The 12045-nt window shown below is 45.3% G+C and overlaps 1 protein-coding gene across 1 annotated transcript in view; it reads right to left on the bottom strand.

The window, feature by feature from the left end:
• Positions 1-7094, bottom strand: part of LOC8024736 (cytochrome P450 3A5-like) — a 57063-nt gene extending 49969 nt beyond the window's left edge. The window contains exon 1 of the mRNA XM_040214836.3: positions 7013-7094. The gene's annotated coding sequence lies outside the window, so the exon portion shown is untranslated. The remainder of the gene's footprint in view (positions 1-7012) is intronic.
• Positions 7095-12045: the final 4951 nt, after the last annotated feature.

Below are 12045 nucleotides of genomic sequence, written 5' to 3'. Positions count from 1 at the left end.
TCACAGTGGTGTGCAAAGAATTATCTTCCACTGAACGAACAAAAAACAAGAACAATGTCTCTCACTAGAAAGCGTGATTCGCTTGCATTTTCCTACACAATAGGTGGCAGCGTCATCACCCGAGTCTCCGTCATTCGTGATCTTGGAATTTTTATTGATTCATCGTTAAATTTTAATCATCACGTTTTAACTATCTGCAACGCCTCTTTTAGAAACCTTGGGGCGATATCTCGTTTCACGAGAAAGTTTGCTTCGCCTGTTTGTCTTGTGCGTTTATTTTGTTGCCTAGTGCGTACGAAGCTGGAGTATGCTTCTTCTGTATGGAACTGCATTAACCTCACTGCATCATGCTCTATTGAGCGTGTTCAAAAACGCTTCATAGGCATAATTTACGACAGATATTTCGACCGTACTTGCTACTACAGCTACGAACAATTACTTAAAAAACTTGGGTTGTGTACGTTACTCGATAGAAGACGATTACGTGATCTAATGTTTTTACATAAGGTTGTAAACGGTGCTGTTGACTCACCACTTTTGTTAAGCACTGTCTGTTTTCACGCTCCCTTGCGGTCCAATCGATTTCAAAGTCCTTTTTACCCGTCTGCTTTGAATGTCGCGTCACCACTAACAAGAACGCAACTTGAATTTAACAAACTGGATCAATCTGCTGTAGATATCTTTAGCGACCTGATTGTTTTTCGACATAGGCTGGAGTCAATTATTTGTACATAGTCACGACCTTGTTTTGTTGCCTGCATTTATCCTTGATGACGAGCGGTGTACCACTATTTAGGCCTTGTGCTGTTTTTGGACACCCAACAAAAAAAAATACAGATTATTATTATATTTCTTATAGTAAAAATGGAAAAGAGACGAAAAAGAACGAACATTTAGTATTTTATAATTATTTGGGCAAACGAGAGAAGTTTCAACAAAAAGGGGTAAATTTCAGGAGTCCGCTAGGGAAATTTTGAATTTCCGTTTTGGCAACCCTGCTTCAGAGATTCATCTGCGCGTGGAAAGGGGCGATTCTGCAGCTCGGCGAGCAAGCCCGCCTGAATGGTGCGCGCCTCTCTGGCAAGTATTTCCAGATCAGCGAAATCAGGTCCTCGGGTGGCACTTGCGGATCGCCCTAGCTACCTTCTTCGTGTCTGACGCTGTAGGTTCGGATCTAGAGTAGAGGTCCTGGAGAGCGCGGATCTATTCTACGAGGCTCTCGTCGGGATATTCAGTACGACCGGCTAGCTCGTCTCTAATCCGCATCTCATAGTCGGGAGGCAGACATTCCTCTCTGAATCGTGCCCGGAAATCTGCCATCAAAAGGAAGGGCCTCTGCATTCGTCACCAACGCGAACGCGTCAATGTACGCGTCTGGCTCCTCCTGAAAATTATGTGCCGATGTTCCATGTAGTAGCCCGATTAGGTCGGCATCGGCACGCTCATCCGCCGGCGGGGCACAGGCGTGCCCCGCCGGCGGATGAGCAGGAGTAAAAGAAAGAATAAAAACACTTAGGGACGAGGACAGACAGCACAGTTCTTTCAACTAGCAACACACATTTACTGGTGTCTCCTTCAATAGTACTATCTCCCTCCTAACGTTTGAGTCTCAAAGGAGTGGAAAATAGGGAAGGTGATTCCACTCCATAAACAGGGAGATAAACAGAGTCCTCTTCACTATCGCCCCATTTCCTTAATCAGCACACCTTGTAAAATTTTAGAGCACATAATTTTCACTCATTTGGTTAACTACTTGGACTCTAATTCCTTCCTTTCTCCATCCCAACATGGTTTTCGTAAATCCCTTTCATGTAAAACCCAACTACTGACCTTCACTAATGATGTACTTTCCGTACTTGACCGTAAATCCCAGATTGACTGTGTTTTTTTTTTTTAATTTCTGCAAAGCTTTAGACAAAGTTCCTCATAAACGTTTACTCTTTAAACTCAGTCAACTCAATCTCGATCCTAACGTGCTGTCTTGGATTATATGTTTTTTTAGCTAATCGTTCTCAGTTCGTTCATGCTAACAATATAAATTCTTCTATCAAACCTGTTACTTCTGGTGTACCGCAAGGGTCTGTTTTGGGGCCCCTGTTGTTTTTAATTTACGTAAATGACTCACCACTGTGTGTATCATCACCGATTAGCCTCTTTGCTGATGATTGTGTAATTTATGGAGAAGTCACTAATACTACTGACATCGAGCTTCTTCAAAATGACTTACAAACTGTGGCTGATTGGTGTGATTTGAGTCAAATGTCCCTTAATACTAACAAATGTAAAGCGATGAATATCTCCCGTCGAATTACTATATCTTCTACTTACTGAATCGTTGAAATTCCTCTTGAAACTGTACCATGCTATAAGTACCTTGGGGTGTACATCACTTCTAACATGCCATGGAAAACTCATACTGACCACATTATCGCCAACGCTAACTCCATGCTTGGGTACCTAAAGAGAAACTTTAGGATAGACCCTGTGTCTAAGTGTCCAGAAAACTAATTTATCACTTCATGCTCTTTCATTACGGCGAAAAATATCTCGTTTGTGTCTTTTTTATAAAATTTATCATTCCAATACTTCGCTAAAAAGCAAACTGATGTTAAATCTTGTTTTCATCTCGCCGCGCGTAGATCATCAATTTAAAGTCGGAATTCCTCATTGCATTACCTCAGCCTATTATAACTCTTTTATTCCAAGGACATCTTCAGAGTGGAATCGCCTTCCCGCGCAATTACTAAACAAACTGTCCTTTGACTTGTTTAAAAGTGCGTTGACTACTTACCTATGTTAATATTTTTCTTTGTTTGTTTGCCTTATTCTATACATTTCTTAATTTGTTTACATATTTTTTTTTACATTTTTAGTGCTTGGCTTTTAGTGCTTGTATATTGTTTGTGTTCCAAATTTGTCTTGTACCACTCCCCTCTGTAATGCCCCAGGGTCTTGAGGGTACTTAGATAAATAAATAAATAAATAAGCTACTGAATATGAGGCTAAACAGTAACTCAGTAGACTTATAAATACAGATATTTAAAAATTATCATAGTGGAGTACTCAATTTTGATAAGAGTAACTCGTTACTCCCAAGATACTCTCAAGTTACAAATTGTTATAAAAATCAAAGTAATACAGCTTCTAATATATAAGACAATAAAAAAGAACACCGTTTACAAAAAGGTTCATTCATTCAAAGGAACAGCTGCTTCTCGAAGTTTTCATCGGAGAGCCTGCCTTTCTTCTTTTTAGACACATGACCGCCGATGCTGAACAGGCGCTCTACAGAGGCGCCGAAAGGCACAGCAAAGTTGTACCTCAAGAAAATGTAATAATATATGGGGTACTTTGTGAGTTCCGTCACCTCCTCGCTCCCGTCGCCGCGGTGGAGCTAAGACAACAACTATGGTGTAGCAGCATCATTGCTGTTGCGTAGATGCACAAGCTGCTCGAACGAAAAAAAACAAACAAAAAAACTTTGAGGACACTTATGCATTTATGAGCTGTTAATGCAAAAAGCATCGGAATGTCGTTCTTCGGCTCCCTTAAATCGTCTGCGGCGTACTGGCGTGGACGACCACGTTTCGATAATGCCGAGGTTGCGGCAGATGGCCGAGAGCGCGCTCTCATGAAGTGGCCATGCCGCGCTGAACTCGGCCGTGCAGCCACCCCGGAGTCTGCCCGTGCGGGCCCTACTGGCTCGGCGGCAAGCCCTTCCCTCTTAACTGCGGCCGGGCCACTGCGCCACCTTATGAAGGGCTCTTCTGGTGGCGTTCCTTGGAACTCCGCCACGCGAGAGCCAATGGGAACCTCCCAAGCAGCACAGATTTGGCCAATCACTGGCCAATGCCTGGCAATGATCATTTGGCCAGTGGCCAGACAATGGCCAGTGATTGGCCGATGAATGGCTTTTCTCTGGCCATTGGCCGATGAATGGCCACTCTTTGGCTATAGGCCGAAGAACCATCGCCAGCCAATGGGCCATGCTTGGCCAAAATCCGTGCCGCTTCGGAGCTCGTTTTTTGAAACTATGACGGGCGCCATCCAATGGGAGCTTATCCACGAGATCGCTGCTACAGACGACAGGCTTCGCTGAATTGGGACAGGGGAGTTTAGGTGCCGTTTGGCGCGGCTTCAAAAGCCGATAACGTCAATTCGCTCCATGGAACAATTAATTCTTTCGCATTAAAAAATCATCATGCTTTTCTGTAGGTCGCAGTTCCTCTGTTGTCGGGATCGACGACTGTGGAAGGCTGGCTATTGGCTCTTTCATTATTTGGCTCACCATTTCTCGTTGGCCGTCCGGGATCCAAAGAAACTTGAATTGAGGCACCAGAACCGCGCTGAGGATCAGGGACCTGTCCTTTATAGCGCGGCCAAACCTCTTGAAAATAAGTTATTATAAGCATTGGGATCACAATTACTCTCTGAAATAGAATTCAGCTGTGGGTACGTTAGAGAGCAGGAAGTTAGTCAGACCCAATGGCCGTCTGATACACCATGCAGTGGTGATACACGAACGCACCCCGGTACGATGTTCATTTAGTTTGAAACGGGAAGAGGCGGGGATATAAGCTATAACCAAGATTCACAGGGTTCTGCAGCGCGCTGTCGCTCCGCGTGCTTCGAGCTGCGGTGTGTTAACACAATCAACCACCGATTCCCCCACCCCTTTTTTTGTGACCATTATATTACTTGCAACAGCAAATATAGGCACAAATACACAAAATTAGCTTTACCTCTTTCAATGCCAGCCATCTCAGGCAGCCGGAGAGGCTCACACAGTTGAATTGCAGACACCGACCCAGGCCTACGCATCAGCGCTGTGATGGTCAGAAGCAGACTTCCAACATGTTTTTGATATATGAACATGTTCTTGTCCCCCTGGAGTACATTCAACGCGTTTGCAAGTGGTTGCAATGCTTACAGAAAGGTAAAGTGATGTGGCAGTAGAGCATTAAAGATATTGGCATTCAGAAAACGCAAATGCACATTGTTTCCCCCTCGCAATACTCTCAGATAAACTGCTCATCCACAGAGCGGCAGAGGAGTAGAAGCTGGCAAAAATATTACAGACGGCCAAATTTGTTCTCTACCAGTTCTCTTAAGCACTGCATTGGATTAAACTGGGAATTCAATAGTTTAAAATTTGAAACAACCGAGTACCTAGAAAAGCCGGCGTGTCATAATAATATATTGACAAATAAAAAAGAACTTGGTAACTAAATATCTGCGCTGATCGAATCAGCTGAATGTTTTTTGTTTTTTTTCTGTCAATTATAAATGCTTGTCAACTACATTCCAGAAAAGACGTGAACCTCGTCCGCTGCAAAGGTTGACTGATTTTTCCTAGCGCTTAGAGCTTGACACTTGCCAAATACGAACTTGTTGAGCAACGAATATGTGGTGTCATTGTCAGCTTTTCGTGCAGCAGTGGTAGGGCTACCAAATTTAAAGTGTGAGTTGCATAATTTTTGTGGCGGCTACGGCTGGCAACACTGTGGACGCGCGAATTTAACGAAGCACGTTTTCTCGATGTCGACAATGAGAAATCTAGTCAGTAAAACGTCAAACGATCAACGCCTGGGTGGAACGTCTGCCTTCTCCCGAGCGCCTACTGCTTTCAGACGGCGCCGAACAAAACTGGAAGTAAACGTCGAGTTGCAGAGTTTTTTTTTTTTTTTTTGCACGTGATTAGTGTAAAATGTGCGTGTGCGATTGTTTTTTTTTTTCGATAATGGATATCGTTGACACATGGCGGTCTTATCTTTCGGTGTTTTCTTTGTTCTTGACCAAGCAAGTACTTGTTGCGCGCTTGCGATTAATAAAATTTAGGTAAGAGCCAGCGCTGTGTCTGTGTCCTTCAACTTCTCGTCCCTCGTCTGTTGCGCTGTTTTAAACCTTTTAATTAAGTCGCACCAACTAGCCCAAGCTTCAGCATTATCTGAAAGAAGATCCGGCAGCGTATCGAGCTCTACTTCAAAGCCATCATGCTCGAGAGGAAAGAAAGAACGTCAGCGCAAAAGGCAGGTGTTTTTCTGCACGTTGCTGGTCAAGGGCGATAAACATATTCAGTGCCATGTTGAATAAACCTGAGACTGGGGCAAAAAAGTTCGTTTCTGCTCTAGCCTCAGGTTTTTTCAACATGGTTAACATTCACTCGCTCGCCTGCATCCTTACTCTATTTTACTCAGTACGTTTCCACTGTCAGAGGCGCAGCGAGAGGGTTATGGCGCCATCGTCAAAGCCTTCGCGGACTACTGCAGCTCGAAATGCAACGAGATTTACGAGAGGTACATTCATCTATCAAGGCAGCACCAAGAGGGCGAGAGCTTCAAGCAATTCCTATACGTCGTTCAACTAAAGGCTCAAACATGTAACTTTGGTCAGCTTAAGAATTCCATGGTCAGGGAACAACTAGTTTGTGGAACAGTAGACAAAAGGTTGCGAGCGCGCCTTCTTTGCGAGAAGAACCTGACTTTGGAAATGGCCATCGAGGTTTGCAAAGCGGCAGAGTTAGTGGCAGCCCAGAATCTCACATTCGAGAAATAAGCAAAGGTTCACCAGAATAAAAAACAAAACAACAACAACAAACAAACAAACACCGGCGCGAGTTTTTTAAAAGGGGCACACGCGCCAGTGTGACTACTGTGAAAGGAGCCATGAATCGAGAAAATATCCTGCTTGGGGAAAACCTTGCACGCTCTGCAAAAAGGGAAGCCATTACGCCTCCTTCTGCAGAAGTAAAAGAAGCGTCCACAAGGTAGGAGTACCAACATCAGAAGAGCCGGGACAGTCGCTGGAAAGACTTCAAGGACGACTTCTAGATACTGTAAGTAAAAACTGACCAGGTGTCACGGAAACCCTACTGAGTTGTGACCGGTTATCTAGCTGGCCACTCGACGTGGATCAAGGTTGACACAAGAGCAGAATCAAACGTCTTACCGTGTCGCTACTTTTACAAGATTGGGACTCGAGGCTACTTGCAGCTCTCAAAAACTCTGCTCACCAGCTTCAAGGTAGTCCGATGCACCACTTCGGGCTTGTGAGCGCTTCGGGCTGATCGCTCGAGTTCACCAACTGGATTCGTCGGACGCTGCCGAACATGATTTCGTGAACGAGTTTCCAACACTCTTTCGAGGGCTAGGGTGCACACGTGCCGTCAACGTAGAGAGCTTGCTTATTTATTGGTTAGAATAGGGCAAACATAAGGGCACATCATTGGCCAAAATTGTTTCAATGACCTTGGGTGCGATGGTTGACAGCTAATGTGACCGACCACTAGCCAGGAATATTCTTCTAGCGGAGGAAATGAGCTTAACAAATACCCTACAATCACAATTTCTAGGTAAGGGATTCAGGTATTTAATTTCGGCACGTTAGATTTAATATGTGCGAGTCTTTGTAACTGAAAGAGCAACGCACGTGACTTCGTCATGGTGACATTCAAAACGCAAACAATATTTCTTTTAATTGCACTCGTGGCCGCGGCCGCCGCCGCGGCACGATGGAATGTACAGCAAAAGCTCCGGAATCAGCTCGTGGGAGTTTCGACCAAAACCTAGAATGCGTACCCCATATTCGCAGTTTCGCCTCAAGTTTCACGAAATGTTTCTCGTCATTGTCACCTTTCCTGGCTCAGTAAACGCACTCAGCACCTAGAAGCTCCCCCTTTCCACCGATGTCTTACAATTATACTTTCATGTACTTTCAGCCTCATCTAGAAACACATATGCAGGGGTTTCCCCAGGATTCTAATCAAGGGGGGGTGTCCCAATGGCCCGGGGGGGGGGGGGGGGGGGGGGGGGAGGCGGGAGGCGATGCGAGGCGAGGCTAGATAAAATATAAAACTGTTTCTTTTTTAGTCCACTAGCTAAATTACAGACGTCTATTAACCAAATGCTCATACCCGTGATGTATGTTTCCCTTTCTCTATATATACACCTGAGAGGTGGTGTTCTCTACTTAATCTGAAAAAAAGATTTTTTTAAATTTTTTTAGATTCCAGGAAAACTAGGGGGGGGGGGGGGGTCTCAACCTCCCCAGGAGGGTCTAGGGAAATCCCTGCACAAAAGGCTCGAGGTACACCTAAGCAAGTTTTATAAGTACCGTATTTTCCGGACTATAGTCCGCACCCGGTGTATAGTCCGCAGGGGTAAATTCGGGGTCAAAAATAAAAGATTTTGCTTAGATAGCCCGCACCCGGTGCATAGCCCGCACCCGGTGCATAGTCCGCACCTGGTGCTTAGTCGACACGAAAATCTTCTCATAGACGGCACACGTTTACAAATGTCTGCTTTTTAGCTCACAATAAAGCCTATTAGCCCCGAGAAGTTCGCGTGGCGCCCCCTTACGGCGAACCGGGGTGACGTCACGGCGAGGAGAGAATATTTACCCGACTCGGCCCGCTCGCCCTGTGGAGGCTGTGACGACGGTAGCTGACGGCGCGCTCGTTTCTATTTAATTTTTTTGGCGTGTTTTTCGTTGAAGTGTAAATTTTTTTTTATGTGCCTTTATTGAGGTATGGCCTGTAGCTACAGGCGAAACTTCAACCAACATTTTAAGCATGGTTGACAGGGCAGGCAACGCATGAATCGCAGCTGGTTAATGAAAATAAAGAAATATGGCCAGAATCCCAGGAGCATCACTATAGATTTACATCTCGCACAATAAATGCTGCTGATGGTCTGAATGAATTGGCAGGTTATGTATATTATTTTGCTTTTGTATCTCTGTTTTTAAACAAGATCGCCGAAGCAGAAAAGCTGCATGCTGTTCGAGCAACATGTTAAATACAGCCAGGGCCATGAAGAGAGAATTACGAGTAAGGCAGCCCAAGTGGAGGGGCAAAGTAAAAAAACAAGGAACATTCATTATATACATTGCTCGCATTTGACCTTTGCTGGATTCGGATAGTATTTCAATGGACTACATGGGTGGTATCTGTGGACTTGTTTATATCAACCCTCAAGTAATGCATAACAAACGTAAGCGAAGGTGTCTAGCTCGTTATTAGCCCCTTAAGCTCTAAAATTGAAATTTTACTTAAATCGAATTGTCCTGAAGCTGAAATACCTGAAGCTGTTCTCCCGCAGACTGTCGCCCTTCACAGGTTCCACATTTTCTGCTGATAGTGCTGCATCTACCACTGGACAGACGTTCGAATGCTTGCTTTTACTCCTGTTTTCTTCTGATGTCAGAGAGTCCAGCTCTAGGGAGTTTGGAGGCTGAGGAAGCTTTTGGGGACCTGCAGCAGTGTCCCTTTTAATTGGAAATGACAATTCAGACTAAACGTGTGTTTTCGGTATACCCAAGGCTGGAATAAAGAATGTCAGGAAAAAGTATAAACATTCCATATTACATAGTGCATAGTTTGGCAGTTCAATACATATCATACAGACAACTGGGGGCGATTCGGCCGTTTTTGCTGCTACCATACAAACTAATTTCCAGTAATTGTGCAGCTTCTAAGAAATATGCCTGCATGCGTGTGTAAACTATATAATTAATTCACAAAGAATCTACATTTATTTAAAACAACCCTGTTCCACGAGCACTTTCAAGATCATCAGACGCAGGGCCTTTAAGATATCTGCGAACCAGCGCAAGCAGAGTGGCAGCGCAGAGTCAGGGTCGCGAGCTAATTTGCCGACCACCCAAAGGCCCATGATATAAATGCCACTTCAACTGCCTTGAAAGCGGGATGTAATATCGTCTTAAATCGTGAACGTGGAAGGAATAGAATTCCAGCGTTTGAAACACTGGCGTCACCGCTTCACCGACCCCTCGCAAGATTGCCTTGTGTCGTGTGGACGGACGGGGAGGTTCATCGGCGGAATTGCCTCCGCCGATAGCTTTCCGGATTTTTAACCCAATTTTAAAGTTAAAAGGGACAAGCAGGCCTATAAAATATACGGAAGCACGTCAATATCAGCTTAACTAAACGCCATGTACACCGAGTAAACGAAGTCCAGCTCCTCGAATAGCTTGCGGCACACAACGCCAAACCAGGAAACCGGTGCTGGGAAGCGAGCCGATGCGAGATCGCGGAGCGGAGTACTCCCCCTGACGTCACGGTACACCTCACCCAATCCGGGCGCGACGACCGCAGCGACGCTTGTGTTCGCTCTCGGGGCTAATAACGTGCATAAAGCATCATTAACATACACTTTCGAGCACAAAATTCGTCACGTCTCGTCGTAATAAACGATCTTGAAAAACATAATTCCTGTATAGTCCGCACGCGTAGATAGTCCGCACAGCCATAAATTGCAACTTTTAAACATGTATAGTCCGCGGACTATAGCCCGGAAAATACGGTAGTGAATGCGAAAGCACGCACGCCGCTTTTCGCATCCTTCCTTAATCTGCGGCGTACAACGCGCTGACTAGTGCCACTAAATAAGCTACGCTTCAGAGTAACGACATTTGCCCATATTGTGGCTCAAAATCATGGTTGACAGTTATCTGAAGCTTTATCTGAAATCACAGCAAAAAATTTTCGCCCTCCAGAAATGTTTAAACAGTTCGCGACAAAACAAAGCAATATTACATGAGCTTCGTAACACAGAATCTAATCCTCAGGAAGTCGCACTTTTGATTCATAAGGATCAGCAGTTCCGTCTGTTTTGCATACGACCCAAAATGGCGGCGCCCACAACTGTCTCTAGCGCTGACCTTGGGCGTGGAACGCAGGAGCCGCTGCCTCGCGGACACGCAGCGCCATCGTGTGAGCGATCGTTCAAACTGTCGTGTGCCCTGCGGCGCGAGGAAGGAACATACATCAACGTAGCTCCCAGCAGAACAAACCCCTTGCTTTATTCCATGCGCCGTATATATTGCCACGCGCCGTACAACCGATAAGAGGCGAGCGAACGTGGTAATCAGTAATAACAACTCCAGCGCGCCGCTCGCCCTCCCGCGGACGAACGGAGAACCGGAGGAGCGGGGACGGCAGTGGCGACGGCGGCGCGGAACCGGTGGCAGGGACTGTCGGCCTTGATGCGTGAAGCCGTTTTAAGAAAAAAAGTGAGCGTGTTAAAAAATAAATTATTGTGCTCCGCTTTGCAACAGCCTTGCACAAAGGACTGGGAGGTCTAATTTCATTAGGGACTTTTCCTGTATCGCATACGCTGCAGATTTCTGGTCTTGCGCATGGCCGCCAGCTCAATCTGTGCTCAACGTGACGGAAAGGGACCGCAATGTTGCAAATAACACGGTACAAAAAAATGTAAGGTAAATTAAAACATTTTTTTTCATAGAGCAATAAATAAAAACCCTAAACACGCCGATTATGTTAATAGGTAGTTTTTGCATAGCGTGCGACACCCCTAAACTTCAGTTGGACGTAGAGCGCACTGACGTTCAACTGGCGTTACCAACTTTCACGAGTGGCTTGACAGCAGAGTTGTGCAACTTATTAAAATAGTTTAAGCGAGTGTAAATGACTGCAAAAAAAAAAAAAAGTAATCAGTGTTTTCTTGGCCCTACTGCAAAACCTCGGTGTTTCTTGTTTTGTTTTCGGTACTCATTGATGCGTACTTTAGCTGTTTAATATCTTATATTGCGCCGTCATCAAGCCTCTTGTAAAAGCTGGGGCCGTCAGTCTGACGTCAGCGGGCTGCGCGTCAGACTGACGGCAACCCGCTTGTTGTTTGATTACGTGTTGCAATAGACTAAAACCAAGACGGTGAGGAGCTATTTGAGAGGCTGTGATGCGAAGACACCAATTCTGTGAACGCTGCTCTTCCGAAGCTTGACGGTCACCGTTCGCCGCTCTCTTTTAAGAGCCCTAATGGCCAGGCAAAGAACAAACATATCTTCATCACCTTCAAAATTATTCTGCCACAAGCAGTAACGTGGCCGGTGCCTAAAACACGCTCGCTCACCACAAAGCTTTGCACTTTGAGGTTTCTGCAACTTTTAAATATCCGCATGCTCGTTTTTCTAACGTGCATCAGCATCTCCGTCACCTGTATTATGATCCCTCCCTAGCCGCTTCGCATTTGTAGACAAATGAATCATTTTTAGCGCGCTGAACAG

Source organism: Ixodes scapularis, unplaced genomic scaffold, assembly GCF_016920785.2.
Source record: "Ixodes scapularis isolate PalLabHiFi unplaced genomic scaffold, ASM1692078v2 PGA_scaffold3__209_contigs__length_174095766, whole genome shotgun sequence".
Classification (NCBI taxonomy): Eukaryota; Metazoa; Arthropoda; class Arachnida; order Ixodida; family Ixodidae; genus Ixodes; species Ixodes scapularis.
The sequence above is the reverse complement of the archived record's forward strand: the minus strand, read 5'-3'. Positions and strand labels throughout refer to the sequence as shown.